The following is a 19073-nucleotide window of genomic DNA, read 5'->3' as shown; positions in this document are numbered from 1 at the left end:
ATTCTCCCTCAGGACTTGTTTCTTCCTATGCAGAAATAATGGAGTAAAATAAAACCCTACATGTCCTTTAAGCTTTGACACCTTTAAGTTCCATGGATGCTATTTCTTTTGTTTGTAATTAGATATATAAGGAGAGACAAAGAATTATATATTCATATATTAATATTTCTCATGGGCCTTAGAAAAAGATGCAAAAATTGTTTTCATCCTTCCAAAGTCTGCATTTCTTTTGTTGTTGTTGTTGTTTTAAATAAACTTCCACAAATTAAATTTTGAGTTAGTTTAATGATTTCTTTTTCCCTGTCAGTTTGATACTATACTCTTGAGATTTTCTTTTATTATGATTTGAGCTCCCAGAAGAATTGGCAGTCCGAGTTGCTGTTTCTGTCTTGCTCTGTCCTCACCATCTCTGTGTCAAGAAAGAATCTCAATCTTCTTTTTAAAATTTTTTTGTTTATTATTTATTTATTTATTTGAGAGCGACAGAGAGATAGAAAGAGGCAGAGAGAGAGAGAATGGGCATGCCAGGGCCTCCAGCCACTGCAAACAAACTCCAGACATACGCTCCCTTGTGCATCTGGCTAAGGTGGGTCCTGGGGAATGGAGACTTGAACTGGGGTGGGTCCTTAGGCTTCACAGGCAAGCGCTTAACAGCTAAGCCATCTCTCCAGGCCAAGAACCTCAATCTTAAGTGAACTAGGTGGATGTCATAACACACCAAAACATACACAGGCTTGAAGTTCTTACTCTTACTAAATAAGCCCTACTTTTCAAAGCTAAATCTTTTTTTTTAAATATATTTTATTTATTTAATTGAGGGAGAGAGAGAGGGAGAGAATGGGTGTGCCAGGGCCTCTAGCCACTGCAATCAAATTCCAGATGTGTGCGCCACCTTGTGCATCTGGCTTACATGGGTCCTGAGGAGTTGAACCTGGGTCCTTTGGCTTTGCAGGCAAATGCCTTAACCACTAAGCCATCTCTCCAGCCCAAAGCTAAATCTTATTTCCTTTGTCAGATTAGAACCAAGATCTCCATATGAATCAGTAAAATTGTATGGCAGTTAATGTCTGTCTGACAGAGTCCTAGATAAAATGATGAGTCATACATAATCCAGATACCATGATCCAGAGAAGCCCTACTCTTTTTAAAGTTCATAATTACAACTTTAGTTTCTACCTTGTGGAGGACTGAATTTGTTGAATGACCAGGAGACTTATTTATTTGTCATTGATTTGATTATAAAATTCTGAATGTTAAACCCTATGCTTTATTTTTTAATATTTAGGTAAACTTCATCTTTAGAAAATCTACTCCATGAAAATAAGCATTTTGCAAAAGAATTGATATATAAAAGCCAGAATTTAGATTTGAATCTAAGGTAGGGAAAAAGTTGTAAAGTTACACAAAAAGATCTCTACTTTAAGTTTATAATGATGCAAAATTTGGAAACATCAGTGGGAGTGAGAAGATTCAAGAGGCATTATAGTGTAGTGGTGAAGAACTTGTTTTATTTGAATTGCTATCTGAGTTCCACACACAGTTCTTAGGTGGGTGTGACCTTGGACAAGTAATTTCTCTAACTTGCTTCTTCATCAGTAAATTGAGATAACAGCAACCTCCTCTGAGGGTTGTTATGAGGATTAAGTGAAGCAAAACATGCTACATCCGTAAAACACTGTTGAACAAGAATAGGTGCTTAAGTGTTAGGTATTTAGTGATGATTTTCCTTTGCAGCACATTTGTTACAATTTGGGATTGTGAACATATGCATAATAAATTACTAAGGAGTTGAAGTAACTGAACGAAGATTTAGAATCCAGGTAAATAAACCCTTGAAAGTAGAGTAAGTTCTTGACACCAGGCAACTGGAAAGAGTCCAGACAGTGTGAAAGATTTCAAAATCTGTCATGTAGGCAGAACATAGGGACAAGTTATTTTTGGCAAAGGCCAGTAAGTAATTTATATAAGTCCACACAGAAACAATACCAGAGAGTTGTGTAAGGTGTCAGAAGTCTGCTTCCATAAGTCAAAGCATGAGCTATCAGATGACCTCAGAGAGCAGTGGCAGCTGATGGAAGATTTAATATGAATCTTAACAGAGGTGTACCAAGAAATATCTCTTTGGATCACATTTTCTTGCTTTCTTGAAAAGGAAAAAGCTAGAAAATGGGATTCACATAGAATGTCAGTTGCAGGAATATTTGAAGTTACCCAGTAGAAAAATAAGAAAGCCATTAAGTTCATACAATAAAGTTCTCAATAAAAGAGAGAGGGGGGTTAAGAAAGGGATTTAGGCCACCCAAGAATAGGTAGGGAAATTAATACTTAAGCAGCACTTTCTTTTTAAAATTTAATTTATATATATTATAACAGGTTATACTATTATTCCCTCACCCTGGCTCCCATTTCTCTGGGTGTCCTTAAGTGTGGCTATGATATTCATTGTGGGGTCATGAAGGCCTCAGTCAGTCCCATGGGGTGGAAGGGCAGAACATGCCTCAAGATATTCCTACCCACTCAGAGGCTCTTAGAATCATTTTCCCCTCTCTTCTGCAGTGTTTCCAGAGCCATGGCAGGTCAGTTGGCAGTCACATCTAATTGAGTTCTCTGTAGCTTATATATTTCTACTTTGGTGGATTTTGATTGATCATCATGTCTGTCACCATCACCCTGGAGCTGGTTGTCAGGTTAGCAGTCAGAACAGTATTCATGTTGCCACTCCCTCTACAATTTCTTTTTCTTTTTCTTTTTTAAAAAACATTTTATGTATTTATTTGAGAGAGGAGGACATGGGGAGAGAGATTGGGCACACCAGGGCCTCCAGCCACTGCAGACCAACTCTAGATGCATATGCTTTCTTGCGCATCTGGTTTATGTGGGTCCTGGGGAATTGAACCGGGGTCCTTAGGCTTTGCAGGCAAACACCTTAACTGCTAAGCCATTTCCCTAGCCGCCTTCTACAATCTCACATGGGCCCCAACAGATGTGGTAGAGAAGGCATGTCTCATGGTAAGCAGTCAGATATCTTCTTGTTTTACTGATAGATCTTGGTTCTCCCCCATTTTCTCTGCCATTCATAAAATAAAACAGATTCTCCAATCAAGAGTGAGAACAGCTTCCCCTGGTTTGTCCACTCCCAGGCAGCCACTATAGAATGAGTAGTCCTGGCCCTCAGCCCCAGTTCTCAGCCCCATCTCACAATCAGCACTTTGTTTCTTAATAATTAAAGTAATAGTCAAATATTATCATGGAATCCAGCAGCAAGACTGACTCAATGCTAAGCCAGTATCTTGTGCTTTCTTATAACACGAACCCTAGCATAATACTTAACCCTGCAGACAGGGTTAAATAGTTGTTGATGTGGAGAAAGGGGCAGAAATAGAACACTGGACAAGAATCTAACCTGAACATGTGACTTCTGAAATTCAGTCTTGCTTAAATTTTATGATTTGATACCTGCTTTTATAACATATCAGCTATGGTGGGAGCAGGAGAACCTATTTCAGCTTTAATCTGAGATTGGAATTCATTGTCAATCTTCATAGGGTTTTACAAAGCAATTTCTGTTCAAAATCTGGTGTGATCACGTTTTCTTGCTTCAACTTTGTAGAAACATTTATTCCCAGTCTAACTTTGTAGTTGGCAAAAGTCATGGTGTGGTGGAAAACATTTTTTTCTTCAAATCAAATGTTTTGTTTAGGAGACTATAGGCTATAGGGATTATTACTTCTGAAGAGCTGACTTAATGCAAAGATGTTCATTCCACATTGTTATGATGGTAAAATGTTTCCTAAAATGCTGATTGGGATGGAAATACTATGGTTTCCTAGAACTACTATATCAAAATCAAAATTAGATAGCTGAAAATAATAGGAAATTTATTCTCTTAGAGTTCTGGAGCCTATGTGTACAAGATACCAACAAATTGGTTTCTTTTAGGAGACCCTGGGGAAACGTGGACTGTGCCTCCCTCCAGCTTCGGGAGGTTGCCGGCAGTACGTGGAGCTCCTAGACTCGCAGCTCCACCAGTCTAGTCTCTGCCTTTGTGATCACCATGCGGGTTCTGCACGTGCGTCCTCTGGGCCCAGTTCTCTCACCTTCCACGTGCTAGACACTAGTTAGTGATCTAGGGCCCACCTCAATCCAGAATGACCTCATTTTCATTTTACCTTCAAATATCCTGTTTTCAAATAAGATCATTTTGAGGTACTCAGGACATGAAGGGGGAGGGGTTAACATGCAACAAATGAGTGTAGCACTTCTTAAGGAAGTGCTTCCTAGTAAAGCCATCTTAAGTTGAATATACCTAACTTCCAAACATGGATGAACAGCTTCGTACCCTGCAGTACTACTGGTTGTATTCTTGACTTCAGAGATGACAGGAGCTGGAGATTACTGCACTGCCCAGCATCCAGTGAAAATACCCCTTAAGATAACCAAAGCAGTAATGTTACATAACCGCTGTAAAGAAAGTTACAAATTTTGTTTTTCTATCAAAAATTACTGTACAAATTTGAGAGAAAAAAGAGAACATCCCATTGTATAATGTTACATCAAAAAAAACATCAAAATTCCAAGTATCACTTCTGGCTGGATGTGTATTGCTCAGTCAGTCATAAAGCTAAAAGTCTGATTCAAATGATTGTAACTTGGACACTGTCTTTATACTGTGTAGTATCAAACTTTAGATTTAAAGGATGGTTAATTTGAAAAATGTTTTTTGTTTCAAGATTGGCTTTCACTGTAGCCCAGGCTGACCTGGACTCTTTAGTCTCAGAGTGTGGCCTGGAAGACTTGGTGATCCTCCTACCTCTGCCTCCTAAGTGCTGGGTTTAAAGACGTGTGCTACCATGCCCACCTGAGAAATGTTTTTGAAAAACTGCTTTTGTGAAACTGATTTCCAAAGTTAATATATTTCTCTTTGTGGACTTCACTTAAAATGATCATCAGATTTTTATACTTAAAACCAGAAAGTAATTTTTTTCTTTTTTGGCTTTTCAAGGTATGGTCTGAAAGTAACTTTGGAAGCAATTTTCAGACACCATTTCCTATGCTTAATAAGTTACATTTTTATGGCTCAATATTAGGATTTCCACAAAGAAAAGAGCAAGTTGTGATTATCTTGAAGCCCTACTAACTAGCCAAAATATGAAAGCAGGGATACCTTGTTCAGTTCAGACTGCTTTGTAGTAACAATGTGTTGAGTTACCTACAGTTTTGAGACTGACTTTTGCAGTTGTGTTTTATAAGTTACCATAATAAAAGCCAGAAGTCTTTAGCGCAAAGATCCAAAATAGTAAATCAAAGTGAATTCTTGGGACTTAGTCACACCCTGTGTTCTTTAATTTTTTGTTTTGTTTTGTTTCTGTTCTGCTTTTTTTGTTTGTTTGTTTTGTTTTGTTTTTGAGGTAGGATCTCACTCTAGCCCAGGATGACCTGGAATCACTATATAGTCTCATGCTGGCCTAGGACTGATGGCAATCTTCCTACCTCTGCCCCTCCCAAGTGTTGGGACTGAAGGTGTGCACCACAAGGCCTGACCCACTTTTTTGTTGTTGTTGTTGTTGTTGTTTTTTGCGGCAAACCCAATAGACTGACCTTTTTTATGAGAGAGAATATGAATTGGTGTACCAGGGCCTCCAGCTACTGTAATCAAACTTCAGATGCGTTCATCACCCTGTGCATATGTGTGACCTTCCACATGCATTACCTTGTGCTTCTGTCTTATATGGGATATGGACAGTTGAACATGGGTCTTTAGGCTTCCCAGAAAACTGCCTTAACTGCTAAATAGTCTCTCCAGCTCCTTTCCACTTTTTCAAGGAAGGTACTTTGTCTTCTTCTTGGTACCCTTCCAATCCTCCCAACCCCAAGAATTCCAGTGACCTCAGGAAGAATATGCACAGGGGATGTAAGGGCAATCTGGCTGCAACATTTTTCACCCACTGACCGTCAGGGTTGATTCGGCTGATCTGGCTGGTTAGGTGGGTGTCCCCTTCCTCCCTCACCACTCCGTGTGCGTCCCTCCTGAAGCTGCGTGCTCGTCGAAGAGGACCACTTTCCCCGAATAGAGGAGGACCGGTCTTTGGTCTAGGGTATACGAGTAGCTACACTTCCCTGCTTGAATCTCCAAACAAGCTCTCAAGGTCCATTTTAGGAGTATGTAGGGTAGTCAAGCTTCCAAGACTCCAGACACAACCAAATGAGGCGCTGCATGTGGCAGTCTGCCTTTGTTTAAAAAAAAAAGAATATGCACAGGAGTCCATGGTAACAAATCAGTTTTTTTAGGGTAGTATTTTAGGTAAACGGTTCTTTCTTTCTTTTTTGAAATAAAGAGAAAAAATTATTGGGATGTAGAATTATTTTAACAAAGCTGAAGAGTATAGCCTCTCTCTTATGCACATTCTCTTTCTTTCTCTCCATTGTGTTTCAGCCTCCTTTTTCTATCTGCCTCTCTTCCTCCTTCCCTTCTTGATGGTAAATGTTTTCTTTTGCAAACTCTTTTCTATAATGTGCTTTGTTAGAGTAAGTATATTTCTTCAAGCAATTAGAAATTCGGGTTTTTTTTTTTTTATGAGAAAGGGAGAATAAGAGGGCAAGAGAAAGAGAATTGGCACACCAGGACCTTAGCCACTACAAACAAACTCCAGACGTGTATGCCACCTTGTGGATCTGGCTTATGTGGGTTCTGGGGAGTCAGATTCTTAGGCTTCACAGGCAAGTGCCTTAACTGCTAAGCCATCTCTCCAGCCCTAGAAATTCTTTAGTACAGTAAAAATTTCTGCGCTTGGAAGCCAGGTGTGGTGACATACACCTTTAATCCCAGAATTCAGGAAGTTGAGGTAGGAGGATCACCATGAGTTACAGGCCAACCTGGAATTACAGAGTAAGTTCAGGTCAGCCTGGGCTGGAGTGAGATCGTCTCTGGGACCAGTGGAGATTTCAGCACTTGGGAAGTAGAGGCAAGAGGATTGAAAGTTCAAGACCAAGAAGGGAGAACCAATTTTAACTTTTAAGAAATAGAGGTGGGGGACAGAGAGATTGCTCAGTGGATGAAGATGCTTACAAAGGTTGATGGCCCAGGTTTGATTCCCTAGTATCCATATAAATCAATATGCACAAAGTGGTGAATGCATCTGGAATTCATTTGCAATGGCAAGAAGCCCTGCGTGCCCATTTCTCTCTTGTCTTACCCCCTCCTCCACCCCCCACCGACTTGCAAATAAGTAAAATTATTTTTTAAAAAGAAATGGATGTACAACTGGAATTTAGAAAAGTTACTGCCTGTATTTTCATACTCACTTTGAAAAGAATTTTTTGAATATATGTATTACAGTGCCAGGTAAGAGTAAGTTTAACCTCAATATCAAAAGTAAGGGTTTGGCAGAATAAAAGAATATATCAAAAAGATCATTCACCCTGACCAATTTGGCTTTATCCCAGAGATGCAGGGATGGTTCAATATACGCAAATCTATAAATGTAATACATTATATAAACGGGTTGAAGGACAAAAATCACATGATCATCTCATTGGACACAGAGAAACCATTTGACAAAATCCAACATCCCTTCATGATAAAAGTCCTACAGAAACTGGGAATAGAAGGAACATATCTCAATATAATAAAGGCTATTTATGACAAGCCTACAGCCAACATATTACTAAATGGGGAAAAACTGGAAGCTTTTCCACTAAAATCAGGAACAAGACAAGGGTGTCCACTGTCCCCACTTCTATTTAATATAGTTTTGGAAGTCTTAGCCATAGCAATAAGGCAAGAGAGACATAAAAGGGATATATATTGGAAAGGAAGAGATCAAGTTATCATTATTTGCAGATGGCATGATTCTATACATAAAGGACCCTAAAGACTCTACTAGCAAACTGATGGAGCTGATCAAAACCTACAGCCATGTAGCAGGATACAAAATAAATACACAGAAATCAGTAGCCTTCATATATGCTAACAACAAACACAGAGGATAAAATAGAGAATCACTCCCATTCACAATTGCATCAAAAAATAATAATAATAATAAAGTACCTTGGAATAAACCTTACCAAGAAAGGAAAGGATCTCTACAATGAGAACTTTAAAACACTCAAGCGAGAAATTGCAGAAGACACTAGAAACTGGAGAAACATCCCTTGTTCCTGGATGGGAAGAATCAATATTGTGAAAATGGCAATCTTACCAAAAGCAATCTACACATTTAATGCAATCCCTATCAAAATTCCAAAGGCATTCTTCATGGAAATAGAAAAAAAATCCAAAAATTCATTTGGAATCACAAAAACCTCAAATATCTAAAATAATACTGAGCAACAAAAATAAGGCTGGTGGTATCACCATGCCTGATTTTAACCTATACTACAGAGCCATAGTAACAAAAACAGTGTGGTACTGCCACAAAAACAGACATATAGATCAGTGGAACAGAATAGAGGACCCAGTTGTAAGCCCAAGTAGCTATAGCCATCTGATACTCGATAAAAATGCCCAAAATACTCATTGGAGAAAAGACAGCCTCTTCAGCAAATGGTGTTGGGAAAACTGGATATATATCTGCAGAAGGATGAAAATAGATTCTTCTCTCTCGCCATGCACAAGAATTAAGTCCAAATGGATTAAAGACCTTAACATCAGACCTGAAACTGAAACTGCTAGAGGAAAAAGTAGGGGAAACCATTCAACATATTGGTCTTGGCAAAGACTTTCTGAATACAACCCCAATTGCTCAGGCAATAAAACCACAGATTAATCACTGGGACCTCATGAAATTACAAAGATTTTGCACTGCAAAGGACACAGTGAAAAAAGCAAAAAGACAACCTACAGAATGGGAAAAAATCTTCACCAGCTCTATATCTGATAGAGGATTAATATCTAGGATATACAAAGAACTCAAAAAGTTAAATAATAAGGAATCAAACAAGCCAATCAAAAAATGGGCTATGGAGCTAAATAGAGCATTCTCAAAGGAAGAAATACGAATGGCATATAAGCATCTAAAACATGTTCTACGTCACTAGTCATCAGGAAAATACAGATTAAAACTACATTGAGATTCCATCTCCTGTCAGATTGGCTACCATCATGAAAACAAAAGATCATAAATGTTGGCGGGGATATGGAAAAAGAGGAATCCTTCTACACTGCTGGTGGGAATGCAGTCTGGCCCAGCCATTGTGGAAAGCATTGTGGAGGTTCCTAAAATAGCTAAAGATTGATCTACCATATGACCCAGCTATAGCACTCCAAAGCATATATCCAAAGGACTCATCTCATTTGCTTAGAAGTACGTGCTCAACCATGTTTATTGCTGCTCAATTTATAATAGCTGGGAAATGGAACCAGCCTAGATGTCCCTCAACAGATGAGTGGATAATGAAGATGTGGCACATTTATACAATGGAGTTCTACTCAGTGGTAAAGAAAAATGAAGTTATGAAATTTGCAGAAAAATGGATGGATCTGGAAAGGATTATACTAAGTGAGGTAACCCAGGCCCAGACAGCCAAGCGCCACATGTTCTTCCTCATATGTGGATCCTAGCTACAGATGATTGGGCTTCTGTGTGAGAAGGAAAATACTTAGTAGCAGAGGCCAGTAAGTTGAAAAGGAGATATAAAGGGAAGAGAAAGGAAGGGAGGAGGGTACTTAATAGGTTGGTATTGTATATATGTAAGTACAATGATTGAGATGGGGAGGTAATATGATGGAGAATGGAATTTCAAAGGGGAAAGTGGGGGGGGGGCATTACCATGGGATATTTTTTATAATCATGGAAAATGTTAATAAAAATTGTGAAAAGAAAAAAAAATGAATTTGAAAAAAAAAAAGTAAGGGCTTGGGGGCTGTGGAGAGATGGCTTAGTAGTTGAGGCACTTGCCTGCAAAGCCAAAGGACCCAGGTTTGATTCACCAGGTCCCCCGTAAGCCAGATGCACAGAAGGTGCGTTTGGAGCGGCTGGAGGCTCTGATGCACCCATTCTCTCTCTCCCTCCCCCTTTCTGTGTGTGTGTGTCTCAAATAAACATAAAATATTTTTTTAAAAAAAAAGGAAGGGTTTTTGGTTTTTGAAATTCAGTGCTGAGCAAATAATTAAATGGACTTAAGTTCAGGAAGTATATGGGACTTGCTGTCCATCCCCAAGAGGATTTCCACATGTTAATGCATCAAGATGTAAGGCATCTCTAGAAATTGAGAGCAATGAATCTTCCTGTAAAATTCATCATTTCTAGTGATTTCTCTCTTGCAAACCTGTTATTTATCATGAGCTGTCAAGTTCTGAATGGTTTTCTGGATCTCAAGTTTTAAAATTTCACAGATGCCATGGGACTCAATAACAGAGACTAAGTGTCTGATAGGTGCATTCAGGTAATAATCCACTGGTCTTGGTCAACTTTCTCTTGAAGGAAAAAAATGTTTTATCTTCTCTCAATTGTTTCCAAATACTTCATATTGAGGACAAATGATGACTGCAGAAATAGAGATCAAATGTTCATCATTTTAAATGAGGCAATCTGTGTAGAACACAATATCTGTAATGTATGGTTGCAAAAAAATGACTGATTAACACTTAGGGATATATGAATAGACGTACATTTGTACTCTGTGCCCATCTTTTTTTGTTGTTGTTGCTTGAAACAGTGTCATGCACTGTAGCCCAATAGCTTGGTCTGGTTTAGAATTTACAATGTCCTCTAAGCTGGCCTTAAACCACAACAGTCCAGCCTCCCATGGGCAGGGATTACAGGCATAAGCCGCTACCCACACCTGTCTCTGTCCTGTTTTGTTTTGGTTTGTTTTCTGAGACAGGGTGTGTCACCCCAGCTGTCCTTAAACTATTCATTCTCTTTCCTTTACCTCCTTAGTGCTGGGAATACAGGTATTTACCACCCCACCTGGCTTTCTTAGACTGATTCTGTCACCCCTCATTCAATTGGGTTCTTGTCTTAACTTTTTATTTCCTAACACATTCAGTGCCCATCTGGTCTTTTCAGGGGCCCTTAACTTTATAAAGACCCTTATCCTATATACAGTTGCTTTTGGCTTGTAACTCAAGAGCTGTGTGGAATGTCTCATGATGTTTGTGATCCCACTTATCATTGCCTGGATTATGCTTCATAGTTTGCCCATCTCCTGGTCTGCTTGTCCTTACAAAGCTTGTTCCCCATATGTCTTGTTAATTCCAGTGAAATGAAGAGCAGGTACATGAGGTGGAGGCTATGAGGAAGTGAGATAGTAGAGTGGTAGAAGTCTGGTCTGGAAGAATTAATGCTGCTAGATATGTGTGTATGGACAGCATCTCTTTAAGACCTCCTCGTTGCCTAAAATGTTAAGGATACTTCACAGCCTTAGTAACTCAGTTACTTCCAGAAAACTTGCCCCTTCAGTATTTAGCTCAAATCACCGTCAGATAATGGCCTTATTCCTACATCTGTTATATATACTAGACTGATAAGCTGTTGAGTCTGTTCATGAACACTAGACTTTTAGCCCTTCCTTTTAGCTGTTTAATTAGTTATTTCTCTGTATATAAATTAGAAACACACTAACATATTCCAAGAAAGGTAGGACAGGCTCAGTAGCCATTATAGTAATAAGATTCCAGAGGAAGATAATTAAATCTTCCTCTACTTGGGAACTTGGAGACTGCAGCTGTATTACTTGATGTCAGACTTGTTTGTTTCCATTTTCCTCGGCTGCTATCTCTTTCCAGTTCAGTTTTCCAGATCACTCGGTGTCGATGTCAATTTATATAAAATTGTGGTTAGCAGATAAAAGTGGCTCATAGAACTTAAATAGAATTTTAGTGGCTAAAGATGTGGCTTTCCACTTTGTGCAGGAACTAAGATGTTTTCTAGAACTTTAAATATTTTCACCATTTTACAGTAACCATCAAGAAGAACAGTAACAAACAATCAACCTTTGTTGTTTTTAACCAACCAGTTTATTCCTTTGAAGTCTGTCATATATGTGATTGTTGTTTTAAGGGTGGAACAATAGGCCTGGTACTTGAAAGTACAGCGTCTCTTGGCTTTTTTCTAGAAAAAGGGGTTACAACTGCCAAGAATTTTAAGTTTGGAAAGACTTTTCATAGGTAATAACTTTTTAAAAAAATTTTTGTGCCATTCCTCACTCTGCTTAGAAGGAATTATAATGTAGTAAATAATTTGGTTCAGTCCCCATTATATAATGGGGAACCTTCCACTGTGGACATTGTACAGATGGTCCCCACCCCCAAGCTCACAAAGTGGTCAAGACCTTCTCTAGTGGGATTTTTAAAGTAATAGCTCTATAGATATGCAAATCAATTCCATCGAATTTTTCTTTTTAAAGTATATAATTTGATGGTCTTTAATGTATTCACAGATTTATACAACTCTAATAATTTTAGAACATTTCCATCATCCTAAAACAGAAATCTACCATTTACTCCTCACTTTCTCACAGCTGTAAGCTGTAAGCTGTCCCAAACATTCCAGATAAATGTGTAGTCCTTGGTGACTATCTTCTTTAACTTTTAATAGTGTTTCATGATTTATCCTATAATGGTATGTATCAGTACTCCATTTTTTTGTATTTATCAAAGTTTCTCATTGTAATCCAATGTAGCCTAGGATTCACAGAAACCCCCTTTCTTCAGCCTTTTGAGTGCTGGGATTATAGCCATGTACTACAATACCCAGTTTCCATATAATTTTTTTTTTAATTTTTTTTGTTCATTTTTTATTTATTTATTTGAGAGCGACAGACACAGAGAGAAAGACAGATGGAGGGAGAGAGAGAGAATGGGTGCGCCAGGGCTTCCAGCCTCTGCAAACGAACTCCAGATGCGTGTGCCCCCTTGTGCATTTGGCTAACGTGGGACCTGGGGAACCAAGCCTCGAACCGGGGTCCTTAGGCTTCACAGGCAAGCGCTTAACCACTAAGCCATCTCTCCAGCCCGCATATAATTTTTTTTGCCATGTAATGTTCTGTCTTATAGCCATACCACATTGCATTTGTCAATTTACTAGATGCTAGATATTTGGATTATTTGTATTTAGTAGTTATTATGAAAAATGATGCTGATAAAATCCAGAGACTAAAATAATCTGGATATCCTTCAATAGGTAAATGATTAAACAAATAACAATACAGCTATACCATGGGAGAATACTAAGATTAAGATTGAATAAACTGAAAAAAGAGTGAGTAAACTGTCGATGCATTCAATAGATCAGCACTGAGCTATGCTGCATGGGAAAAGTCCTAAAGGTTATACATTGCAGGGTTTTAGTTGCATGATGCTCTTTAATGAATTTTAGGAGAAATGAATAGATCAGTGCTTGCTGCTTATGAAAGGAGGGAGGTGGGCAGAATGTGTGCTTTCTGCTTCAGAAAACTGTCTTCTTGACTGTCTCTCAGGTCCTGCTTCTGATGTTATAATGTAGTTTTGACAAGGTGTGCCATTAAGGAAAACTGGATGTCTGTATTCTTATGTATAACTGTTGCAGTCCGGTTCGCATTGCTGTTAGAAATCACCCAACCAAGAGTAGCTTCTGGGAAAAAGAGATTTATTTTGGCTTACAGGCTCGAGGGGAATCTCCATGATGGCAGGGGAAAACGATGGCATGAACAGAGGGTGGACATCACCCCCTGGCCAACAGAAGGTGGACCACAGCAACAGGAGGGTGTGCCAAACACTGGCAAGGGGAAACTGGCTATAAAGCCCATAAGCCCGCCTCCAACAATACACTCCCTCCAGGAGGCATTAATTCCCAAATATCCATCAGCTGGGAACCTAGCATTCAGAACACCTAAGTTTATGGGGGACACCTGAATCAAACCACCACAATAACTAACATCAAAATACACTTTTATGCTCTGGAGAGATGGGTCAGCAGTTAAAGCACTAGCCTGCAAAGCCTAATGACCTGGATTCGATTCCCCAGGACCCATGTAAAGCATGCATCTGGACTTTGTTTGGAGTGGCTAGAGGCCCTGGCATGATCATTCTGTCTGTCTCTCTTCTCTTTCCCTGCTTACAAATAAGTGAAATATATTTTTAAAGATTTTTTTTTCATTATTTAGGTATTTATTTATTTATTTATTTGAGCACGACAGACACAGAGAGAAAGACAGATAAACAGAGGGGGAGAGAGAGAAAGAGAATAGGCACACCAGGGCCTCCAGCCACTGCAAACAAACCCCAGATGCGTGCGCTCCCTTGTGCATCAGGTTAACGTGGGTCCTGGGGAATCGAGCCTCGAACTGGGGTCCCTAGGCTTCACAGGCAAGCGCTTAACTGCTAAGCCATCTCTCCAGCCCAGGAAAATATATTTTAAAGTATGTTTTTGTCTTACAAAACAGCCTCAATTCACTTTCAGCACTTTGCCTATCCACATCTCCTTAGCAGATCATGTTTATTAGGCTGTTTTCACACGCTTGCTAGCTTGTGCTATCACCACACAGCTAGCCCTTCTTCAGCCTGCAGAGGCCTCTCTTCACTGCCTCACTTGTCAGCCTCACTAAGGCTCCAAGCCAGAAGCACGCACTTTCAGTTTTGGTTATTGCAACACTGCACTTCTGGGCACTCCTTTGCAGTATATTTCTCTCTGGCTGTATTAATGGTTGGGCGATGGGAGAGTGCCGGAAGCCTGGAGTTGTACTGGATCTACTCAGCTGGTCCCTTTCAGCAGATCTTTAGCTGATCTCCACTGTCTCCCCTTCAGGTTTCTTGACTTTGCAAGGCGGCTGATGAAGTTGGAAAATCCCCTTGTTTGGTCTCTGCTCCTGCAACGTGGTGCACAGATCAGGGCCACAAGCACCTCAGTGTGATTCTGGCCGCTTTCCTCCTTTCTGGTGGGTCTCGCTGTGGCTAATAAAAACCTATACACCTTCACTTTTCAGAAGAAGAGTGTATTTTGTTGTGGTTTTGCTTAAGTCTCTCACGAGGCTGGTTTGGAGTATCTTACCCAGAAGTCCCCCTCTGGCTATGTAGAAAAAAATACAAAGTGCCAGGTGTAGTAGTGCACACTTGTAATTCTAGCTGCCCAGGAAGATTGCAAGTTCAAGGCCAGCTTGGGCAACCTCAGGAGATTCTGTTTCAAAATATATAAATAGGAGCCGAGCATGGTGGCACATGCCTTTAATCCCAGCACTTAGGAGGCATAGGAAAGAGGATCACTGTGCATTCGAGGCCACCTTGAGACTACATAGTGAATTCCAGGTCAGCGTGAACTAGAGTGAGACCCTACCAATAAAACAAAATTTTATATATATACATACATACATATATATATATATATACACACACACACATATATATATGTATATATATACACACATATATGTATATATATTGTATATGTTATATATACACATATATAAAATAAAGATACATTATTTACACATACGTTCATAAATATTCATGTAAAAATGGACTGTAGATACAGCTCTGGTGCAGCTCTTGTTTTAACATAACCAAGATCCTGGGCTTACTCCCCATCCCCCCCCGCCAGTACCATCATGGGATAATAACCACTGACCTCAAAGCTTTATGTCTAAAACAGCTTATTGCTTCCTGTTTTTCTGTATGCTGGCCTGCTCACTCATTATTGCATGCTGCTGTAGTTAGCTGGTGGTGTCTGTGTGGAGCTAGGTTTTTCTGGGCTGGCTAGATCTGTATCACTTGATGGTTGTTCATAATGGGCTTCTTCATGGCATTCAGCTCCAGGCCCCTCAAAGGCCTAACCTGGAAGTTGCACAGTGTCACTTCTGTCACGTTGTATTAGGCAGATAATCTGTGTCTCAGTGGAGTAAGTAGCAAGGTTACTTGCCAGTACAAATGTACTCCAGATGTGTGCACCACTTCATGCATTTGGCTCTACATGGATATGGCAAGCAAGCATTTAGCCACTGTGCTATCTCTTGTGGCCATTTTTAAAAACAATCCACCACAAAGACCGTTTTAGTTACTTTCTTGTTGCTGTGACCAAAATGCCTCACCCTAAGCAACTTAAGGAAGAAGGGTTTATTTCAGCTTACAACTCAGAGATGCAGTCCATCATGGTGGGGAGAATGTGGAACGTGAAGCAGTTGGTCACGTTCAATCTGCCGTGAGAAAGCAGCGAAAGGTATTTGCTGCTCAGCTAGCTTTCTCTTTTGTTGCATCCAGGACCCAGCCCATGGTCTGGAGCCACCCACATCTAGAGTGAGTCTTCTTGCCTCAATTAACCTAACCTAGAAAATTTCTCACAGGCAAGTCTAGAAGTTTGTTAATTGAATCTGACAACTGAGAATAACCATCACCAATCTTAGACCACGAATTCAGCTTGTGTGGAAGCATCTAGAAGATGCCTCAGCCCTGGCACAAATTTCAGTCAACAGGAGGAACTGACTAGTACAAGCAAAGCAGGCCATAGGAGAGGCAGGCCTGGCACCAGCGGCAGTGCCTTGAGCTCAGAGATGAAAGCCAGGGTGTTTTATTCTGGTGTGCTGCTGAGCTGAGAGGCCTCAGGAAGCTACAGAGCAGTGTAACTTTGAGTTGATGAATGTGGAACTCGCTTGTTTACTAGTCACTGCAAGTGACTACTTTAGCTTACCTGGTATTTGTGAATTTGTGAATGTTAGAAAGAATTTGCAAATACAGGCTTTATAAACATTAGTCTTACATTCTAGAGGCCTGCCATTTATATTTTCCTCTTTGTGTGTGCACGCACATGTATGTGCAGGTGTGCATACACATGTGTACTGATATGTGTAGAAGCCAGGGTTCATACCAGATGTCTTTCTAAATCACTCTCCATCTTAGTTTTTGAGAAGGCTCTCTCACTGCTTCTGCTAGACTAGCTGGCCAGCAAGCCCTAGGGATCTTAGTATCTTCACCACCCTGGCACTAGGATTATAGGCATGCTGCTGCTGTGCTGGCTTTTATGTGGCTGCTGGGGATCTGAACTCAGGTCTTCATGCTGTACAAGTACTTTACCCACTGAGATATCTTCCCAATCCCATGTTTGCTTGTTTTTCTTGAAGATGTACTACACCCCAGGTATGGTGGTGCATGCCTATAATTCCAGCACTTTGGAGGCAGAGGCAGGAGAATTTTGAGTTCAAGGTCTGTGTGGGCCACATAGCAAAGAAAATCAAGGATGGCTCAAGTGGTTCAAGGCGCTTGCTTGCAAAGCCTGATAGCCTGGATTCAAATCCCCAGTACCCACATAAATTCAAATGCACAAAATGGCATATGCACCTGCCGTGGCAAGAAGCCCCTGGCATGCCCATTTTCTCTCATTCATTCCTATTCATTCTCTTTTCTTCTCTCTTTTTCTTTTTCCTTGTGAATAAATAAGTTATGGCTGGATATGTTGTTGTTTGCCTTTAATAATCCAAGCACTCAGGAGGCTGAGGTAGGAGGATCAGCATGAGTTTGAGGCCAGCCTGGGGCTATAGAGTAAGTTCCAGACAGATCAGCCTGGGCTACAGTAATACTCTGCCTTGAAAAGAAAGAAAGGAAAGAAAGAAAGGAAAGAAAGAAAGAAAGAAAGAGAGAGAGAGAGAGAGAGAGAGAGAGAGAGAGAGAGAGGAAGGAGGGAGGGAGGGAGGGAAGGAAGGAAGGAAAGAGGAAGGGAGGAAGAAAGGAAGAAAGAGAGAAAAAGACCAAAGGCTAGGTATGTAGCTCAGTGGTAGGTTACTTGCCTACTGTACACAAGGCCCTAGTTTCAATCTCAGGGTCAAATATACATAGACACACACACACACACACACACACACACGACATACATGTTTGAGTAGACAAGATCTTACTTACAGTATAGTCTTTCTGCCAACATTTGAAAAGTGTCCATACTTATGTATCTGTTTCTACAGTCTGTTTGTCAGTCTGTAAACCTTTAGGATTAATTTGATAATGAGCAGCACACAGAAGACAAAGTAAGCCTGTCTGATACCATTTCAGTATATTAACAAGGTTTTATTACTTGAGTTTTGAGGGTTCTTGAATTAATAAATTTAAGTGGATTGAGGGTATAACTTTAATAGGCATCTCTGGTTTGTAGTTTTATAACTCACATTGTTTGGCACTCTCACATTTATAAATTTATATTTTGTCATATTTTACCTGTTATTTAACATTTATTTGCCAAGGGAAGAGCATGATATACTGTAAAACTTAGGGAGTGTCACCTTGAAAACTGCAATATTTTTCTTTGTGTGGGGTTGAATTTATTTTTAAAGGTTTGCTAGAGATTTTAAGCACAGGCATTAAAAGAACGAGAAACACATTAAGAGAAAGACAGTATACTCCCTATAGTGTGTATGTACTTCTCAAATTAAATACTGTATAGTTATCATATGTATTTTACAGGATTGTTAAAAGAACTTTAAAAAAAACTTTATTTTGGAATTATTTTAGACTTACAAAGGAGTTACAAAAGTAGTAAAGGAAATCCCTCATCCTGATTCTCTAAAATGGTAACATTTTACATAGCCACACTATACTTGTTAGTATTAGAAAATTAACATTTATGTAAACACCATTATCATTTATGGTTTTGTTTAAACATTTTTAGACAGTAAGAAAGAGAGGCAGATAGAAAGAGAATGAGCATGCCAGGGCCTCTAGCCACTGCAAACGAACTCCAGATACCTGCACCACCATGTGCATATGGCTTTACATGGGTCCTGGGGAATTGAGCCTGGGTCCTTTGGTTTTGCAGGCAAGCCTTAACCGCTAAACCATTTCTCCAGCCCTATTTATGTTTTATATAAATTTCACCAGTGACCTCATTGATGTCCTTTAGCTGGTATTTAGTCCAACCCAAGATTTCCCAGTTGCTTTTAGTTGTAACCTATTCTACCTTTCTTTTTAAAAATCTATAACAAGTCCTCAGTCTATTGTTCATCATTTGACATTATTGAAGAATCATGGCCAATTGTTATATTTTTATTAATTACAAACTTTGTTGTATGGACAAAAAATGTATTGGTCCCATTCCCCCCCCTCCCTGTCCCCATTCCACAGAGGGCCCTCCTCAGTGAGGTTATGGTATTCACTGTCAGGTTATGGGTTATGACTGTAG

The 19073-nt window shown here is 39.7% G+C and overlaps 1 protein-coding gene across 6 annotated transcripts in view; it reads left to right on the top strand.

Moving 5' to 3' along the window:
* Nucleotides 1-19073, top strand: part of Add3 (adducin 3) — a 144934-nt gene that overhangs the window by 86026 nt on the left and 39835 nt on the right. Inside the window, exon 1 of one of the 6 annotated variants that reach the window (XM_045141463.1) lies at nt 14791-14856. The exons of the other annotated variants lie outside the window; for them this stretch is intronic. The gene's annotated coding sequence lies outside the window, so the exon portion shown is untranslated. Of the gene's footprint in view, nt 1-14790; nt 14857-19073 lie in introns of those variants that run through there. 6 annotated transcript variants of the gene reach the window in all.

Source organism: Jaculus jaculus, chromosome 1 (assembly GCF_020740685.1).
Source record: "Jaculus jaculus isolate mJacJac1 chromosome 1, mJacJac1.mat.Y.cur, whole genome shotgun sequence".
NCBI classification, from domain to species: Eukaryota; Metazoa; Chordata; class Mammalia; order Rodentia; family Dipodidae; genus Jaculus; species Jaculus jaculus.
This window is presented reverse-complemented; position numbering and strand designations above follow the sequence as displayed.